General features: G+C 41.7%; 1 long non-coding RNA gene across 1 annotated transcript; it reads right to left on the bottom strand.

Annotated features, from left to right (window-relative positions):
- Positions 1–19,243: 19,243 nt before the first annotated feature.
- Positions 19,244–21,345, bottom strand: LOC139436066 (uncharacterized). The gene is made up of 3 exons (XR_011645276.1): positions 21,223–21,345; positions 20,131–20,219; positions 19,244–19,744 (listed from the first exon to the last, which is right to left on the bottom strand). It is a non-coding gene; the product is annotated as an uncharacterized lncRNA (long non-coding RNA).
- Positions 21,346–21,598: the final 253 nt, after the last annotated feature.

Genomic DNA, 21,598 nt, shown 5'->3' with positions numbered 1-21,598 from the left:
GGGATCTTACTAAGAGAGAACAATTCAATATTTAAATGATAAAATTACATTTTTGTTGGGTATCCTTCTGTTGAACTGTCTGTTTAAAAGTAATTGAAGCATCAGACAAAAAAAGCTTTTGAAAATAATATTATATTTTGATTTAATATATTAGTAAACCTGAAGAGTCAGTGCCAGTGCCTCACCAGCCATGAACCTCTCTGCAGAAGCTTATATATAGACATCTGAGTTTTTTGTGCCCCACCACTTTTGTACATATAGAAACGCCACTGGGAGTAGGTACTGGAGGGGGATTAGAGATGGCAGGAGTTATAGCTGCTGTCGTCAGGTTGGAGATCTGAGCAGTCAGGTTAGAGATGTGCAGAGCCATGGATTGGTTACTTTCCACCAATGCACGGATTAACTGTTCATGTTGACCCAAAAGATTGCCTTGATGAGACAGGGCGTGCTGGACAGTGGAGGAGTCCGGTCCGGTGTTTGTGGGGTTCATTTTATGACCAGTTCGTTCTGTTAAGCTCCGTGATCGCTTTTCAGGACTGAACCCACAATACAAACACGGACAGAAAAACAGGAGTTTGTAGCAAAAGGTTTTATTTCTAATCGTGACAGGGGATACTAACTGTGTTAATATAGTCCAGGAAAGGGGATAAAAAAAAACTAGGGAATGGAGATCCTCAGCCGAGGCTCCGGAGTGAGCTGGGGATATCGCCAGGCAGATGAGAGGTGGCTAGAGCCTGAGTCTGTACGCTCCCGAGAGCGAGTAGGTTGGAGCAGGAGTTAGTGTTTTTTTTGGCTGGACATGGCTAGCGGAGGAGGTGATGATGGGTTCTGGATAGAGAGACAAACAGGTAAGACAAAAACTGATTCCAGAGTTGTGTCAGGCTAAGCTAGAAAGCAATACGTTTACCAGTGTAATCTTGACGACGAACTGGTGAAGACTGGATGAGGAGACCGGGTTAATAAGCAGGTGTGGATGAGTAGATGATCAGGATGAATGAGAAGCAGCTGCGGAGATGAATTGGCAGGAACCAGAAGTAGGTCAGCCACGCCCAGCCCGGGAGACAAACACAGACAGACAGACAACAAACAAAAAGGGAAGCAGAAGGAGGGAGTACTGCAAATCCTTACACTACTTCTGTCTTATCTGCTTTGTTTCGGAATGTGTTCAATACACTACGTTTTTAGCAATATAATCTTCTTTTCTTCTTACACCTAGCGCACACCCTGAACAGTGGGCTTCTTGTTTACATTTTCCCCTGCACACTCAGATGCAGGACATAAAAACACTAGATTTGAAATCACACCAGTTCTGAAGATTTGTTGGTATCCTGCCGACAACGCCAATTTGTAATGGAAACTTCTGTGTAGCAATGCAGTGGGATTCACCGACTCAGGAAAGAGACACGGTAGAGCAGGAGCTTCAATGTCAAACACTGGAGGTTTATTTGGAGTTACGGCCGGAGGATTCACATCACAAGTCACAGCAGTCACGGTCTGACTGCACGGGTGGGTTGCCACGTCAATTCTAAAGAACTCTACCTCAGACCCATGTATTTAACTAGTTCTGAGAGCATCATCAACATGCTGCATAACAAGATAAAATCCTAACACCTCTATCAGCTGACGTCAACAGGCAGGAACATAGAATCATAACACCTCTATCAGCTGACGCCAACAGGCAGGAACAGGGAGACAGAACACTGAGAGCACAGCAGTCAAGGTTACGAGGTGCGTGTGCTCAGTCAGGACAGTTTGAACTGATAAACTGGGTCAAAGTTATGGGCCTTGGAAAATAATTCCACAACACTCCCTGCAGAAAAAAAAACATGGCCGAACTTCGTTTTATTCTCGTTGGAAAATGCCTATTTCAAAGTTAGTTTGGCCATTAAAATGCGTTTTCATGTCATTTGATGCGAGAAATATGAGTTGTTATTTCAGATTATGTGTGCAGTGGATGTACATGATCTTTAGTTTGCTAGTTATTACGAAGATTACTTCAGGAAATTGCATCCATCGTTTTCATTGTTACCAAGGTGGTTGCTAGGGACGCTGCTATCGATATTATTTATGTTATGTTGTGTAACTGTTTAATGGTGTTATCTTTATTGCTACCCCCTTCCCCGTCAAAGTATAGTGTTGGCCCACAGCGCAAACATATTAGTTTAACAAAATCTGCATCTAAAGATAGCCTACGTTATTTTCCCCTGTGCAATTCCAGTCTCACATCTCACAGCACATCGTCATTAACAAATACCGGAAACAGACCGAAAACATTTAAAAAAAATAAAATAATACTTTATTCCGAGTGTGCTTGCTTTTCTCTTTCAAAGTCATCACATAACGGCATTGTAATACACGGTTCGGCTGCATTAAATATTACATATCTAACGTAGTTCTGTATTTATAGAGCCCTGATGAGAAGACTTCTAGACAAACATGAGGAACTGAAAACGTGACGTGGATCATAAATATAATCAGCAATTAAACAACATCTTACATTTATTTTCACACAATACGTCTCCTTGCAGTATCAACACTAATTCGGCTGACTTTTATATTTGATCCAATTGGTAGATAGGCTGTATTTACACCATAAAGGTGCACAGCTGATATAAAGGGACACCTAGTGGTTAAAGCATGTTATTGAATTTCATTATTTTTATTATTAGATATTAATAGGATCCCTATAAAGTATATTCATTACTCGTTATTCTCTACTAATAGTTAATTAAAGACTGTATATAATGACTATTTTGCACATCCCTTTCAAGATTTTCTAAGGTTTATTGACATAGTCATATTAACAAACGGTGTAGTTATGCATTGAATGAAAAACTTGGGTCGCAGGTTCCTCAATAGTGCATTACAAGACATCTATCAATATTTGTGCATACCTCCAGCAATGTTAACTATGTTGAAGCACTTATTTTAACTGATATTATACTTAAGCAATAGCTCACGACAGGCCATGGAAAATGCTCATTATATCACAGCTAAGGGGCGTGGTTCGGCCCGACGCGAATAAAACGGTTACCAAGTGTGGCAATATGAAAAAAAGGTACACACTCTAATTTAAATAGTTTTTCTTAGTAAATAATGATGTTCAAAATAAAATAGTCCCTCCGTTGCCTTCTACGCGAAACATAGTGCGAGGTGGTTGCTATGCAACAACACTAACAGCTAGCGAACATATTAGACAGAGAGCGTTGATCCATTATATGGCTATTTATTTACATTCATGTGTTTGTTGCTGTTTATTGTGCACCCACTGAAAACCTGTCCAGCATCAGTAGCATGGCTTACGTGGTTACTTGTTGAGGTTGTTCTAGCTGTTGCTTGGCGTGGTGAGAATATTGCTCCACTTTCTCCGGTCCCCGAGATTCGGCTTGCAGTCGCTCTAGAGTCTTGAGAGAGTTTTCGCACCTGTGGCCACTAACGGTCATAATTTCTCTGCTTTGTTTCAAGACCCGCATCAGAAAGCTTTTGAATGGTGCTACTTTTCCAGTTGGTCTACTTGCTCTTCACGTAGCTCTGCATGTCGTCGTTTAGGTGCTTTCTGGAGATAGGCACTCCTCAATCCACTCCTCCATAGTAAGACCCCCCCGGAGGTCGAAGTTAATGTTAAATGTTTCCACTTTATGCTTTGTAAGTTTGTTCCGTAACGGAAGAAATGTAAATATATTTATAAAACTGACAAGTCAAATCAAGCAATCTGATTGGTCGATAGTGTTTTTGCGGACCTCTTTGATTACAGATTTGAAAACATCGTTGCTTGCTTTAAAAGTAGCACACTTCATGATGTCAAACCTTGGAAAGTATCTAGATATCCCTGCCCTAATGCCAAAGGAACTGCACACTGAATATGTTTTGCCGTTTGATGTCTATGTCTGGACCGCTGCGTAAAAAGGAGAGTTTCTACCCCGTTACTTCTCCGCTGCTTTCTTGTTCCAGTATGAAAAGAAAACTGCAGGCAGTTTGCTTTTCAGCCCAACGGTATACTGTTTTTCTCAGACGCGGAGGGATACTGACTTGTTGTGAAAAGTAACTTACAATTCTACCCGTGGTATACGCTCAGTATATCACGGCTGAGGACCAATCAGATTGCTTGATTTGACTTGTCCGTTTTATAAATATGTATTATACTCTTATAAGATGTATGTAGATATTTCATCTCCGGCCTTGTCAGGTATTGAACAATCAATAAATAAAGAACACAGAATTGTTAAATATAAAACACAACATTTATACTAAATGATTTACAAATAAACACCACTGCATATTTACAACTGTTACACATACTGATGTAACGCAAATGTTTCCAACTTGGGATCAATAAAGTATATCTTATCTTAAGCTGATCGATGGCTACTGCCATATTTGCAAAATTTGCCTCTGAACCTTGACAAGTGCATGTTTCAGGCTTATCAATTAATGTAATGTAATGTTATCAATTAACAACAGGAGGGGTCACAAACATAAGACCAGCTGTTAAATAAAGCTCTTCTGACCTTAGCTGGCATGTGGGTATATATATTAATGCTGCCAATTATGGGCACAAGCAATTTTCACCCATTTATTAATTATATGTTTTAAATACAAAAATATAATAGTAAAATATATGTTTCAAAAACAAGATCTTTTATCATTTATCACTCAGTTAATCTCATTCATCAAACACAAATTCAAAATCAGCTTACATCTTAAAGATTTACTTCAAGGCAATGACTTATTAAAAACACAATTAGAATTTAGGATTATAAGAAATCCAATTGAGGTATAAAATCAGAATCATAAGAGATCCAGTTAAAATTCCCAGTTAAGGTATAAATTCACAGTGATGAATCGATCAATCTGTAATCTGTAAAGCTACAGTGTCCTCAATCTTTAACATTACTTTACGTGTACTTCAGTATGCTTATTCAAGAGTAAGGCACATAGTAGTACATACATTTTATTCAAATACATTTGTTCAAAATCTGAAACAGAAAAATCAGACATTTTATTGTAACAACCAGAGGAAGGAAAAATCAAAAACATCTATTCTTTATTCAAGGAAAAATCAAAACATCTGTTCTTTATTCAAGGACAAATCAAAACATCTATTCTTTATTCTGAGTGTCAACTTTAATCAATTTATCAATCGCTGAATGGGGGTACCCATGGTGCAGAAACTGCGATGGAGACCCATGGGTCTGGAAGCTCGGCGTCGTACATCAACATTGTGTCATCAACAGTTGAATACCCCACTAGCCTCTGTGGGGCTTGGAGGGCAGTCTTGGCAACCCTGCGTATGGCTAATTTAACTATAGTGATCAAACAAATCACTAGGATTAGCACAACCAAGATAAACACTGAAACAGTAACAACAAATGTAACCAACCCCGCTCCCCAGGATCCAAGGGTTCCACTTAAATCCCCAAATGTAAACCCATGAGTTTCATGCAATTCTTTTATCCCGTTAGCAGTATCATGAACCATATCCATAACTTCAGGTGAGGCAGCAGAAACGTAAGAACAGCACTCAGTTCCAATCACTTTACATGTGCCCCCCTGGGCAGCTAAGAGGAGGTCCAGCGCCATGCCATTCTGTAGTGCTACTGTCCTAACTTCCTGCAATTATTTGTGTTCAGCTAACATCGCTGTGTTAGATACATTTAGATGATTTTCCACTACTTTGGATAATGCCATGATTTCCTGCTGACTAACATAAATGCCGTACTAAGGCAAAAATAGGTTCGCTATCTGTTGTCCTTTTGTAATGGACCTGCTGTTCCTGTGTAGAGAGGGAAGTATCGCTGCAATCTCATTAGCCTCTACTTTACGGATTAAAGGAATTAGGTAGGCTAGATAACAGGTGCCATAAAAAATGTCAAAGGGCACACAGCCATAGGCTCGGTCCCCACAAACTAAGTAAACTCTCTGTCGGAGGGGAATTTTGGCTAATTTTACCTTCACTATGGTATTACAGTCGCTGTGTCCCACATCTGGAGAGGTGTGAGATCCTGCTTCATTCTGGAAACAGATGGACACATTCTTCCATTCATGTACTACAATTGGGGGAACATATATTGAACAGTCACGTGTAGGGGGATTGCCTAAGGGTATTGGTTGCGTACAGTCATGTATTTTAACCTCAACGGAGTCCACTGTTCTGGAGCCAAACCAGGGCACAACTGTTACTAAAGCTTCAACTAACAAAGATGCCATGTGTAGTTGTTTTGTGCATTTTGGACTTGTGGAATTAACCGAACAATTAGTTTGGACCAGAGCTAACTGGAATCTGTATTCAAAAGCTAGGTTAATGTATTTCTTCACATATATTAGTTTTAAAAACATCAATCGTTTGAAACCGTCAGGCAGGTAATTTTTATTTACTGTATCGACAATGAGAGAGACTAGACCCTCGTACTGTAACGGTTTCTCAGAGTCCATTGGGTAGGAAGGAGTGTAACAATCCTCAGCCTCATCGCTAATTCTGGATGCTATGTCATTCCAGCTCACTAAATCATAGTCAGCTTTCGTGAAAGGAATTGGGCTAAACATAGGAGAATGCATAGATTCTGGCATATTTTGGCACAGCCAACAGTTGCTAATATTGCGTTCATGCGCGTAGTCTAACATTAAACTTACTGCAGAATTAGTTTTAGTTCGTTTAAAAGGAGTGATTAAGGCCTTTTTTGAAAAATCTACATCACCTCCTGAGTGTTTAAGTGGAGTGGATAGAACATTTGTTTTTCTATCTGGTCCAGACATTTTGCATGCAGTAGCACCTGGATTGGGAACCTGGTAATCTGGTTTCCTCATTCTACATGTTGCCTTATCCCTTATCAGTGTCTTAAACTGTTCTACAGTGCTACACCACAGTTCTGGGGGCATTTCTTCAATGGTGTTGAGAGCTATTCTTACCCCCTCTGATGCGACCCCGTCCCCACGGTACTGATCCCTTGGATATATCTCCCACGTTGAGTAAACTAAGGACACAGGAAACACAATAATACAGTTAGATGGATCACATATTGAAGCTGGACAGTTAAAAGAAACAGTCTCTGATTTATGATCAGGGAGGGAGACAATCCTCCTGATTCTTCCTCCTTTTCTCTCTCTTTGTGTCTCTTGCACCATACTGAATGTCTGTGTGGTGATTGGATGCAACCTGTCCTTGTCGCTAGGCACTGATTTGCCCGTTGGTGTCGTTTTGCCCTCAGGGTCTGGGCCCTGAGTGGTCAAGTCGTCTGCGCTCTTAGATAAGAGCACCTTATTTTCTTCCTCAGACGGGCGAGATCCCTCGCCACCTGTCGTTGGGATTTCCACAGCTTCATCTAGCAGGGCGTCCTTGGCCAGGTACAGAAGACCCAGAATGATGATGATGATGATGATGATGACTGCCTTCACATGCCAGCATCCGGTAGAGGAGAGAGACGACATCTGGAAGCGTGAATCCACTCCGGTCTCCCTTGTACTCTCAGGGCTGTTCTGGTCACTATTAACACCTGGAAAGGACCTTTCCACCTGGGAGACAGAGCATATTTTTCAAGAGATTTGATTAGTACATTATCACCAATCTGAAAGGGGTGGGTGGGCTCCTCTCCAGGCTGGGGGAGCCTGTCAGCCACTTGCCTGTGAAACTTTCTCAACATGTCAGTTAGATATTTGACATAGTTAGTCATGTAATCATCTGTCCACAAAAGAGCGAGTTTGTGGGGTGTTACTGGGGGGCTAGATCCTACGAACATTACCCTTCCCATCAATACTTTGTGTGGGCTAAGCCCTGTCGTTGCATTTGGTGAACTTCTGATGGAGCACAGAACTAGCGGCAGCGCGTCTACCCATTTTAGTCCTGTGGTCAACATTGTTTTAGTGAGTTTCTCCTTTATAGTCAAGTTCATTCTCTCAACCTGGCCTGAGCTCTGTGGGTGATAGAGAACATGCAATTGCCATTTGAACCCTAACACTGTAGCTAGACTCTGGGTTATCTTAGAAATGAATGCTGGACCTCTGTCACTGTTAATTCCTGTGGGCACACCAAATCTAGGAATAACATATTTGAGAAGACACTTTACAACTGTTCTAGCGTCTTCTTTTCTGGTAGGGTAGGCCTCTACCCATTTGGAGAACTGGCACACTATTACCAAAAGATATTTGAATCCTTGGCATGGTGGCATATGTGAAAAGTCAATTTGCATATTTACAAAGGGCCCCGAGGGGGGCGGTAAGTGTTCATGCTGAACTTGACCACTTCTTCTTCTTGTCTGCTGGCATATCATGCATCTATCTACAAGGGTCTGTATAGCTAGTGTAATGCCTGGAGCAAACCATTGTGACTTTATAATCTCATTCATCCCTCCTTTTCCTACATGTGATTTGCCATGTGCAACATGTGCCAAAACATGGAGGAACGAACGTGGACAAACCATCCGTCCGTCTGGGTGGAGCCACAAGCTGGACTCAGCGTCAAGTGTACAACCTCGTCTTAGCCATAAATCTTTCTCCCTAACATCAGCGTGGGCTTGCATGTCCGCGACATCATTAAAGGAAGGCAAACAAATGGGTTTTGCGGATTGTGTCGAGGGGCATTGGAGCACCATAGAAGAGCAGGAAACAGCTGCTTGTTTAGCCGCGGTGTCGGCTAATGCATTTCCACACGAAATAGGATCATCAGAATTTGTGTGAGCAGCACACTTAACTACTGCTAGCTGTGTAGGGAGCATGATAGCGTCTAATAGCTCAGCTACTAACGCATGATGTTGAATAGGCTTACCGGCCGATGTTAAGAAACCGCGCATTTTCCACAAGACACCAAAATCATGGCACACACCAAATGCATACCTGGAGTCTGTGAAAATGGTTGCAACTCTATCTTTAGCCAAAATACACGCCCTCAGCAGAGCATACAACTCTGCAGCCTGAGCCGACGTGCCATTTGGCAAGGCCCGGCTTTCTAAAACCTCCCAGTCGTTCACAACAGCATAGCCTGCTAAGTGTACTGTGTCAGACGGCCTGCTCGCAGACCCGTCTGTGTATAGAATCAGATCTGAATTAGGGATAGGAGTTTGCAACATATCAGTTCTGGGGGAAGAAGACATGTCAATCGTTGTGACACAGTCATGTGTTATTTCAAAATCTGGAATTGGCACCAGCGTAGCTGGGTTTAGAGGGGGGGAGCGTTTAAGTGTGATGTGTGGGCTTGAAAGAATTATTGCTTCATAACCAGATGGCCTTGCTGCTGTCATATGCTGAGTAGAAGAGGTGTTCAGAATATGCAAAACTGCATGTGGGACATGTACTACACAGTCACTGGCCAGTACAATGGGAGAGGATTGTTTGATAACAATTGCAACTGCAGCCACTGCCCGCAGACATGAAGGCATACCGAGTACCACAGGGGAGAGTCGAGATGAGTAATATGCAACAGGCCGTAAATTAGAGCCATGCTTCTGTACCAAGATGCCCGTTGCAAAGCCCCCCTTTTCATGGACGTGCAGGTGAAACGGCTGATGGTAATCAGGGAGCCCCAGGGCAGGAGCTGATGTCAGGGCTCGCTTTAAGTCCTGAAAAGCTGTGTGCATGTCCTCAGACCATTGAACAATGTTAGGAGCAGCCTGCAGAGTGGCAGCACGCAGGACAGAGTCCATAGCAGCATACTCGTATATCCAATGTCTGCAATAATTTGCCATGCCCAAAAAAGAAAGCATGTCCTTCTTTGTGCGGGGTGGTGCGACTTTGTTCAAAAGACAAATCCTTGCTGGCGAGAGGAGTCGGTGTCCATCCCTCAGAATGTGACCCAGATACGTGACTTCAGTCTGGCAGTACTGCAACTTAGCCAGGGATGCTCTGTGTCCGCATTCAGAAAGTCTTTTCATGAGCAGAATGGAGTCGATGCGACATGCGTCCATGTTGGGAGAAGCTAACAACAGGTCATCTGCGTACTGAAGCAAGGTACTACCTCCTGTAAGGACCAAAGTGTCCAGATCTCTCTTAACCGCTGCTGCGTACACAGTAGGCAATTCAACATACCCCTGTGGGAGGCGCGTGTATGTGATTTGTTTACCTTTAAAAGTAAATGCAAACAGATACTGGCTGTCTGGATGCAGAGGAACAGAGAAAAATGCTGAACACAAATCAACGACTGTATAATATTTTGAATCTGGCGGCAATGACGCAAGGATCGAATTAGTGTCAGGCACTATAGGAGCTGTTGGAATGACAATAGCGTTAATAGCTTGCAAATCTTGGACAAAACGCCACTCATCAGGGCGATTGTGTTTAGGTATGGGCAGAATTGGGGTATTACACGGGCTGGTCGTGTATCTCAATACGCCCTGATCGAGCAGAGATTGGATGACTCCTTCAATTCCCAAAATGGCTCTATGGGGTAAATTGTACTGTCTGATAGCTGGCAATCTGGCATTGGCTTTAAGTGTGACTCTGTGTGGAGGGGCTGAACAAACAAACCCCACATGATTGTTGTGTTTAGCCCATAATGTGGCCGGAACCTCAGACAAATCTGATGGGGGTCCATATTGTGTGAGTGCAGGTGGCTGTAAATGTGCTTTGAGGGAGAGAAATTAGCTCAGAGAGATGCAGCATGTAATGCTGTTCTCCGAGGTTAATTAGATTATGTATGTGTGTGTGTGAGGGAGAGAAGCTTTTGCAGCTTCCAGCAGAGCCTGGCAGTGGGCTGTCATGGCCCCCACTTCCTCAGGATCACTTCCTAAAGTGACCGCTAGTGTGAGGTGAGGAATTGTGTCTGCAGCATAAAGAGCCTGCTGTGTGGTTGTGAGCCTCAGGGGCACTGTGCACCCCTGGGGTCCTAAAAATAGAAACTGCTCACATTCCAACTTTAAACTCCTCCCTGCACGTTGGCCAATCTGCCTTGTATGTTAGGATTATCAGCTGTTTAACATCATGAACCAAGCAGTTATAAACTGAGCAGACATTAGTCAACCAGGACAGATACTCATCTGGGCTTTTAGTGGGACTGGGAGCGTGATTAGTGACATCCATGACCTCAGCGGGTGTCCAAGGCTTATAAACTGGAACTTCTCCTATCAGAATTTTCGGTGCGGTCACAGCTTCAGCAGAATTATTATTCTGAGACGTTTGCAGTCTCGTAATAATTCTATGCGGGACATATGTTTTAAAACTACTGCCGTATGGCGTGTTTGGATTGTATAACATTTTTGTTGCGGAACTAGAAGTGGGGGTTTGTAATGGGCTGCTGTCTGACATTTCCTCTCCACTGTCCGCTGCACTGTGTTCCTGCTGCTCACTTTCTTGTTGTCTATACTGTCCTGCCTGATATGTCAACCCATTTTGATTCATGATAGCTGCAGCTGTCATTAACAGATCATCATCGGAGTTTCTTGCAACAGGATTTGAGAGTCCTATCGCGGGAATTATTTGTGTACAGAGAGCTACAGCCTGCTTTTCCTCCAGCAGCCCAGTGTCTGTTAGAATGGAAATTAGCTGAACTGTGCTGGGAGATTTCCCTTGTCTTTTCAGCCAATCGTACATAACTGATTTCGCAATGGCTGCAACGTCCGTTCCGTGTCTTTCCTTAATTCTGGACATGTTCTCTGATTTAACATCAAAAGCAGCCTCTAGGCTAAGCAAATGACAACTCGCCGCAAGTTTAGAAACTTGATCAATTAAAGCCTTGAGCTCAATGGAGCCTCGCTCGGCGCCAACTGATTTTTAATTTTTCCGCTCATCATAACCTCTTTTTTCTGCAATAGTCATCCAAGCTTTAACACATTCCTTCATGTATGTTACATCCCAGGAGCAATTCGCCTCATTTTCAATTAATTTGAATGCCTGCCACAACACGGCCATGTCAAAAGTACCAGTTAACGGCCAATCAAACAGAATCTTCCCTTTCTGAGTATTCTGTTGTGAGTGTTCACAAAGTAACGAGGTAAACGGCATAACTTTAGACCAATCCAAGCTTCTTCCGACAAGTCCAGCCGGCATATTGGGGGAAAACATGTGCGTGTAATGGCTGTCTGTAATAGGATTTTTTGGAAGTGTCTTGGTGCGTGAATTATTTTTCCTCTTATCAACCGAATCGTTTGTGGAGACAGTATTACCCATGTTTAACAGTTAATACAATAAAACAAACACTGCAATTTTAGACAAACAAACATAAACTCTCAACAATCATCAGCGTGACAGAAACTCTTCCAGCTTAATTTAATCCGAATTAGGGAGACTTTCAGAGGGGGTAGAGAAATATCTGTTTAATTATGAGTGCCTTCTTACTCATAGTCCTTGTACAAGTGCTAAGAACGGAATCTGTTGAAGAGCAATAACTAATTTATTCTCAAATCAACAACCACTATGCTTATTTAGTGGTGCTTTACTCTTTCGTCCGAGAGCATAGACTTTAATTTTTTCTCACCCTTTCTTCCAAAAACAACAGCTAAATTCAGCAACTCATAGATCACATTCTCACACCACGTTTAACCACTTTCTTTAGTTCAAAAATGGCAGTGTCGTGGAAATAATGTGACCATGTGCTGTTCCTCTCTCTTTGCCTGCGGCTCTCCACAGGGGGGAAGAGAACAGACAGGCGGCAGGAATGCTGTCGATTTAAGCAGTTTAACCTCTGAAATCTCCAGAATTCGGCGATTTGTTTCCATACAAATCTATCACATTGCTTCTAATGCAGAAGCTCCACTTTACTGATGCTCTCTTTTAAGGTAATATTTGCTGTGTGTAATTGTCTGGTAATTTAATTCCGAGAATCACACACAGAGGAAATCGATGAAAGTCGATATTCCCAGGTTATTTATTAGCCCCAAATATTCTCATTGTTTTTACATGAGCTGTGCTTGTTCTGCAGGCACATGCCCCAGCAACAACCACAGGGTAAATCGGCCAGGACAAAGTCCCCTAGACACCGATTTCCAAGGTTATTTATTAATCCTCCAAATGTAAACGAGTAGAGAAACCAAAAAAAATTGCAGCCGCTCAGTTTTACAGGTAATCTATGATACCGTCAACCACAGATCCTGGTAAGGCAATCTCAAACTATACATTTACACTTACCAGTCTCTGAAGATCTTTTGGTATGCTGTTCGTGACGCCAATTTGTGAAGAAACTTCTGTTCAGCAATGCAGTGAAAGAATGGACCCGTTCAAATCCAGTTTTGGACAGTCTGCCGTGGTTCCATCCCATTTCAAGTGCTGTTCGACGCTCGGCGTAACCCTCGGAGCACACTCTCCAATCACAGAGCTTGAGGACTATCACAGGGTTTGTCAAGCGAAGCGGAGAGAATACTTACTTCCCGGTGTAATATTCTCTAAAGCAAATGAGCTGCTCCGACCCTCGGTCGAGGCATTGCTAAAAACCTTGCAGGAGAACGCCCCCTAGCTCTCCCTCACAGAGGGACCAATCAGAATCTGGGTGTTGCCCATGGCCCTGTGTGTGTGTGTGTGTGTGTGTGTGTGTGTGTGTGTGTGTGTGTCTGTGTGTGTGTGTGTGTGCGCGTGCGTGCGTGCGTGCGTGCGTCTTCACCGTAGCTAGGCCAGAGGATGGACAGGAGAACCGATTTGTCGACTCTTGCCAGACATTTGACAAAGCATTCTGTCAGAGCGTTCAAATGCAGCAGGTCAACTCACTTCCACACACACACACACACACACACACACACACACACACACACACACACACACACACACACACACACACACACACACACACACACACACACACACACACACACACACACACACACACACACACACACACACACACACCACACACACACACACACACACACACACACACACACGCACACACACACAGAGGAGAACATGCGAACACACACAGTGGGAACATATATCATTGTCAGAGTTAGCATTATTTATGAAGGGCCGTGTAGGCCAAAATTCAAACTCACCTCACACACACACTACTGAAAACATCTGGCCTTGCACACACACTACTGAAATCCTCTCACATTCACTACTGAACACCTCACACACACACACACACACACACACACACACACACACACACACACACACACACACACACACACACACACACACACACACACACACACACACACACACACACACACACACACACACACACACACACACACACACACACACACACACACACACACACACACACACACACACACACACACACACACACACACACACACTACTGAAAACATCTGGCCTTGCACACACACTACTGAAATCCTCTCACATTCACTACTGAACACCTCACACACACACTACTGAAAACATCTGGCCTTGCACACACACACTACTGAAATCCTCTCACATTCACTACTGAACACCTCACACACACACTACTGAAAATTAAGCCTCACACACACACTACTGAAATCCTCTCACATTCACTACTGAACACCTCACACACACAATACTGAAAATTAACCTCACACACACACTCCTGAAAAACATTTTACTGAAAGGTTCTCAGTAGGGAATGTGCATGTGTTTCACCTATGTGTTTGTGAGGGGATTCTTGCTGTAACGGAAGTCATTCTAATGTAACGGATGTCATTCTAATGTAACGGAAGTCAGTGGTCTCTTTGCTAGCCCCGTTAGCTTCATTAGCTCCAGGCTGCTACTCCGAAGTGTTTGTTGTGTTGATGCCTGATGGAGTATTCTTCATTGAAATATCGCACTTATCGTATGGCTCTGCGGTTCAAACAGACCGTCCATGAATGCAGTTTATTCGGTAAGTGAAATTCAAGCACTTTATTTCTTAATTGTCTTTTTATTCAGCTAACAAGCGAGACGAAGCTACATCTGTGCTAACGATGCTATCCGTAGCATACAAGTTAAAACATAATGGAGAAGTGTAAAACATTAAGAAGGATTATACTGTAAAATATAAGGCTTCTCGGCAGAGATGGGGACTCGAGTCTGCGACTCGGACTCGAGTCGCACACACAGAGACTTCAGACTTGACTTGGACTCGTGACCAAAAGACTTCAGACTCGACTTGGACTCGTGTGTTGGGACTCGAGAACAATCATTGTGTTTTCTATTTTTGGCGTATTAAAGGTGGGGTAGGTACATTTGAGAGAAACCGGCTCGAGATCGCTAGAATTAGAAAATACACAACTGGAGATAATCTGCTAGAGGCTGCTACTTCCTTATAGAGCCTGCCTCCTCCAACACACACGAACGCGCACATGACCAATGAGGGCACGAGATAAATTTGTGCCCAGATGGAAGGCTGACAGGCAGGTAGGCCATCCAGTTATTTTAGCCGGGCTCATTACGCAGACGTGCGCACCTCTGTTACTACCTCGTAGTAACACAATGGCGACCGGCGGCACACCTGCGGCTGTACCGCTTGTAATTAGGTTCAACTACAAAAACTTCGAACAAAACGCCGGCGGCAATAACAAAAGGAGCGCACACTGCAAAGTCTGCAATATCAAAATCAAGGATGCTGGCGCAACAACGTCAAATTTCATCAGGCACTTGAAAACTCACCCGGAGAGGTCAGTCACATTAACGCATATGGACGGTTAGCAAACATGTTTAGCTCAGCATCAGCTATGTAATGTTAACTTAGCTTGCTACTAGCTTTGTATTTGTGATACTGATTTCTGATTCTGAAGTGTTTTGCTTATAAGTTGTTTGCATTTAGCTAAAGTGTGATGTTTTTCCTCATATTGCATTGCAATAGCCTGTTTAAAGTGATCATATAACAAACAACTAATCAGTACTGATACTGTATGCTAATAGATATAGGAGTGATAATAACACAGTAAATGCTTTGCATTTCTTAGATATAGCTGTGCAGTATTCTTAACAGACTGGATAGCAGCAGACAATAGAAGGCTTATTACAACCAGAAGAGACATGAGACTTTTATTTTTTTAGAGACTTGAGACTTGACTTGGACTCGTGACCAAAGACTTGAGACTTGATCAAGTCTCACCCCACAAAGACTTGAGACTTGACTTGGACTCGTGACCAAAGACTTGAGACTTGACTTGGACTTGCAAAAAAAGACTTGTGAACATCTCTGCTTCTCGGTGAGGTTGGTAAAATAAGGTCATGCTTGTACATTAGTTAGCTTGCTAGTTAGGTAACTGTATGCATTGTTATTGTTAATTTAAAATAGCTATGCTCGACGATGCAGACAGCTAGCGTCACAGTGTTGAAGAGCAGAGTACTGTATGAGATTAACCTCACTATAAGATCTGTGTATCTGAAAAATATGAATCTCACATTTCCAGTTGGTTCCAGAAATAACGTTGACGTAGATATTGCAATATGGTTTGAAACTAGCTGGAAATAAGGTCTGTGGTTGAGACACATTTAAGAGACGGGTCACGTTTTGTTCAGCCGGATAATATCCACATGTCTACCCTACTTTTATAATTTTCAAATCATAAATCTAGTTGCCAGAAGCAAAATGCTAACGTTATGCTTAAAGGAACTGCAGCTGCTTCAACGTCACGCCGATTTAAGATCCATATTCAAACATACAGATTATAAATGGTACAAGTTGAAGCGTTTGTTTGAACAGTTTGCAGGAACTTGCTTTCAAGCAGAACTTGAAAATGTACATAAATAGCTGACGTTAATAATGCTAACTAGAGAGCTAGCTGTGTAGATCTGCTGCACTATTTACTACAGCCCGGCTGTCCGCAGCCGACTTTATAACAGTATTAAGTGAAAACCATTCAAAATATTTTATAGAATAAATCCGTTATCCAAATCCCATAAAACACAAGACAACCAGCAATTAGTACCCTGTGTCGTATTTTTGTCGGATGAATGCAAGCTGATATTGTCACTTTTTAAAAAACCTAAATAAGGGTTGTTCCCTCTTGTTTTCTCTTTGTTAGGATAATACTACAGAAAATGGGCTCCGCGGAAGGTGACACCCTTGCAAACCAAAAAAGAGAAATACAAGTATTTGTATTCCCCCCGGTTTGCACGTTTTACGTTGCTTAAAGAGCCTGTGACACGAGTTTCCCCCATCATCCAAACCCATCAATTTGAGTAAATATTGTCCCCTTGAAAACCGTTACTGAACTGATTTTGGATATTTGTACTTTGATAACCATTAATCTGCCTTCAATGTTGACAATTTTCTGGATCTTCTCGGGGATTCTTCAAGTCCCGCCAATTGATGTGTGACGTCATTGCGGGCACAGCGCTCCAGCTGCACCGTTCAGGATCCCAGCTTCTGCATGTAAACGCACGATGGCGCACACAGCAGCAAGCTCAGACAGCGATGACAGTTTACTTTTGAACGTGTCTGAGAGCTCATATGAGGCTGAAGGATCGGTTTATGTTGTATCTGTTAGAAGTTTAGGAATGAGGTGCGTCAATATGGGCGATCATATGGTCATGTAGCCAGTGGTGGAATGGGACTAAAAATCATCCCGGGACTCTCGACCGGCCCACTTCGGTACCGCTAGTAAATTGTCAACGGGGGGAGTGGGGGATGTCAGGGGTGGCGGGTGCTGTAGATAGTAAATGTAAATATGTAAATATTTGTGTCACTGCATCCTGGTAAAATACAAATATAATGCATAATGTCTGTGTCTTTGACATTAGCGCTGCTAGCCACCTGTGCCCTGTACTACGAAGCCAGTTCAACATACCCTGGATATGTTTGAGTAACAAACAAACTAACAACAACAAACTAACAAACGAGATCTCGCTAAGTGGTCCTACGACGCTGGTTATCAACTCGGTAAATCAAGCGGGTTTCTCTCTCCAGCTGAGAGCGCGTTCACGTCTAAGACACGAGTGGATCTGACTTTAATTACATTTGACTCGAGTGTTTCGTCAACATAATGTGTTGCTTAAAATAATACTTCTGCATACAGTATGTGACACTGTAAGTGTTGCACGGCCAGATACGGCTGGAGAAGCTGACTCAGATAAGAAAATATATTATATATTATGATATTATATGATCTGATTGATGATGTAATATGAATGATAAGTGCGACACGTCGGCGTCTTCTCTGCATACGGCAGTTTAAACTGTATTTCCTTTATCCTGTAATATGACTTGAGAGATTTAAACTCCGCACACTTCGGCCACTGCACCCAGCCCACGTAAACTGTCAACGGGGGGAGCCTCGCTGCGGGGAAACGGTGGACCTAGTGTCCCGATCGGAGTGGGAATAATAATAATAATAATCCGTGCATTTTATCCATTAATTTACCCAACATTGTGGTAAAAAAAACCACACGTTTAATCCATGTTGGTGTACTACAACTACTGTTTTCTCATCAGGAAATGCAGACCGGCACAAACAAACGATTTTTAATCATCATTCTCACGATCATTTAATGTATCATATGTTCGCCGCATTGACATGAAAGCACTAATAAATGTAGTTTCATCCACTTGAGTTTACAACTACAAAAATAATCGATTTGTTTTTATATCACATCCGACGGGAGGAAATTCAGCAGCTCCGATTTTTAATCCTAATGTAATCATCTTCACCACGATCATTTATGTTTATGTTCGCCGAATTGACATGAAAGCACTGACACATATGAATATACTGTAGTCAACTTCATTAAAACGTTATTAACGTGCCTAAACTCAGTAATTCACCATTTCTACGCATGACAACACACTTTGTCCGTGTTTGGCTCTCTCGCCGCACAGTGAAGCGTTCCCGCATTGACGTCACTTCCGGCTTCCCCCAAAACTTCAAAATGAGTCGAAGGAATTTCCCCGCGATGTTCGAAATTATTGATATTTAACGGAACGGTATCGCTTTTTCTTTTTTAAACTGACGGTTCGAGATTACTAGTAGCCCAATATTTCATTGCACAACAGTTGTTGGGATGCTGTCACAGGCTCTTTAAGGTAAGTGAACATGAAACTATTCAGCATAACTTTCAATAATAATCTACGGTATTTATTGAGTTTTGGGATATTACTTGCATACAAATCTATAAATGCCAAAAGGTTTCTAAAACATACAATATGTGGTAAATTCAACAGTGGACCCAGCAAAGATTCACATTTTTGCACGATTTGTTATTGATTTGTTGCTGTTACTTAATTATACTTTTAATAAATTCAAGTCAAGCTTAGTTACATGTGATGGTAGCTATATGCTCTTACCTGTGTGCCTCCTCCGCAACCAGACTGTATTCAAACTCTTAAGTACCAGTTCTATCTACTTTAAACAATTAAAAAGACAAAATCAACTACATTTATTGATATACCAATCTTTATTTTTGGGGCCTCTTCTTCTTTAAAAATTAAACTTTCAGACATGAGATATTGAAATACAGTAATAGTTTTGTCTATTTAAAAAAGAATGAGCCATTCCTTACAGTTAACTTCATATTTCTTATTGTCTAAAGCATTTATGACACACATTTCCCCCTCATATTCACAGTGTGGATCAATTGAGACAGCGTGCAGAGACTTTGGGAGAAACCTCAGCATGACGGATGTCCTGTCTGTGGGTTTGGCTGGAGAAGGTGGAGAGGTCTTTCTCTGGGATGAGGACGTGGCCTGATGGAGGAGGATCAGGCCTGATGAAGAAACCACCTAACTGCATCTGTGAGCCCATACTGGGCTCAGCTGCCACAAATGATGGTCCTGTTTGACTTTGTGTTCACAATAAAAGTGTAGTTTCTTAGTGAATGTCCTGTATTGGTCTTTAATCTGAAATCAGCTTTTCATTTTCTTCTTGCCCCTCTGAGAAAACGGTGAGGCAGTTGTGTCCTTCAGGTATGTCCTTTCCTAACAGAAATGACAAGAAACATATGACATTATTGCAGAGCAAGTGTGTTATTTATGAAACGTTTGTTTATTTAGCGGCTGTAGAAATAATGTATTTTAATGTGTTTTTTTAATTCATCACTTTGTACTACAACGATAATCAGATTATGAATGAACAGTCTGCAGTTAATCAACATTAAAATATCTTATTAAATAATATTCAACTGCTCGGTTGTCTCACTGCAAGAACCACTTTTACCACGTCTTTTACAGACAATATGTAGAGACAAATGGTAGCAATTCTCACAATGTAAAATAATAATTGCCTTAAATACATTGAAATGTGAAAGCTGATTATAGTTGTTACTTTATCTATTTAAACCAGAACGTTTCTCGATTCTTTGTACCTTTGAGTCCATGCTGAAGTTCACTGATGTTAGGAATAGGTCTGTCTCTCGTGGTCAGCATCCTCTGGTCTGTCTGCATCACCTGGAAACTTTAAACAAAAATATATATATATGTAAAGTAACAATGTGTTGGTCACAGACTTTTTTACATGCAAATGTCATGATAATCTTTTTGTTATCCTTAAAGAAAGTGCTGGATATCAAAGCCCTTACTGTATCTTATCAGTTGGATTGTGTATTATTGTATAGTTGTGGTCCTTTTTATTTTAGAATCGTTTTTCATGAGATAGTCAATTTAAATATTCGTCCTATGCCATATTCACATTCATTTGTAACACACACGTAAGGGTAAAAGACAAACATCTTCAACAAATGTAATGCAATGAATAAGCTTCATTGTCACAGAAGCACACATAACATCATATCTAATATTTAAACAAATAATTTCCTTGTCCCTAAAGCATTGACTGAGCTATTTTTCGCCCTCAAATGCAGGCATTAAGTTACATGTTCACGTTCTGCTGCCACAATAAGTCGGTTTCTCCAGTGCAATGATAATAAAATACTAAGTAAGTATTGGTATTAATATTAATAAAAACAACAATGTTTGAGTTCGTTCGTTTAATATGATGAACGTTAACCAGTAAGCTTCAATAATCAACTCCAGCTCAACAAACCATATTGCAATATCTACGTTAACATTATTTCTGGAACCAACTGGAAATGTGAGATTCATATTTTTCAGATACACAGATCTTATAGTGAGGTTAATCTCATACAGTACTCTGCTCTTCAACACTAATGTGACGCTAGCTGTCTGCATCGTCGAGCATAGCTATTTTAAATTAACAATAACAATGCATACAGTTACCTAACTAGCAAGCTAACTAATGTACAAGCATGACCTTATTTTACCAACCTCACCGAGAAGCCTTATGTTTTACAGTATAATCCTTCTTAATGTTTTACACTTCTCCATTATGTTTTAACTTGTATGCTACGGATAGCATCGTTAGCACAGATGTAGCTTCGTCTCGCTTGTTAGCTGAATAAAAAAACAAGTAAGAAATAAAGTGCTTGAATTTCACTTACCGAATAAACTGCATTCATGGACGGTCTGTTTGAACCGCAGAGCCATACGATAAGTGCGATATTTCAATGAAGAATACTCCATCAGGCATCAACACAACAAACACTTCGGAGTAGCAGCCTGGAGCTAATGAAGCTAACGGGGCTAGCAAAGAGACCACTGACTTCCGTTACATTAGAATGACATCCTTTACATTAGAATGACTTCCGTTACAGCAAGAATCCCCTCACACACACATAGGTGAAACACATGCACATTCCCTACTGAGAACCTTTCAGTAAAATGTTTTTCAGGAGTGTGTGTGTGAGGTTAATTTTCAGTATTGTGTGTGTGAGGTGTTCAGTAGTGAATGTGAGAGGATTTCAGTAGTGTGTGTGT

Source organism: Pseudochaenichthys georgianus, chromosome 22 (assembly GCF_902827115.2).
Source record: "Pseudochaenichthys georgianus chromosome 22, fPseGeo1.2, whole genome shotgun sequence".
NCBI classification, from domain to species: Eukaryota; Metazoa; Chordata; class Actinopteri; order Perciformes; family Channichthyidae; genus Pseudochaenichthys; species Pseudochaenichthys georgianus.
This window is presented reverse-complemented; position numbering and strand designations above follow the sequence as displayed.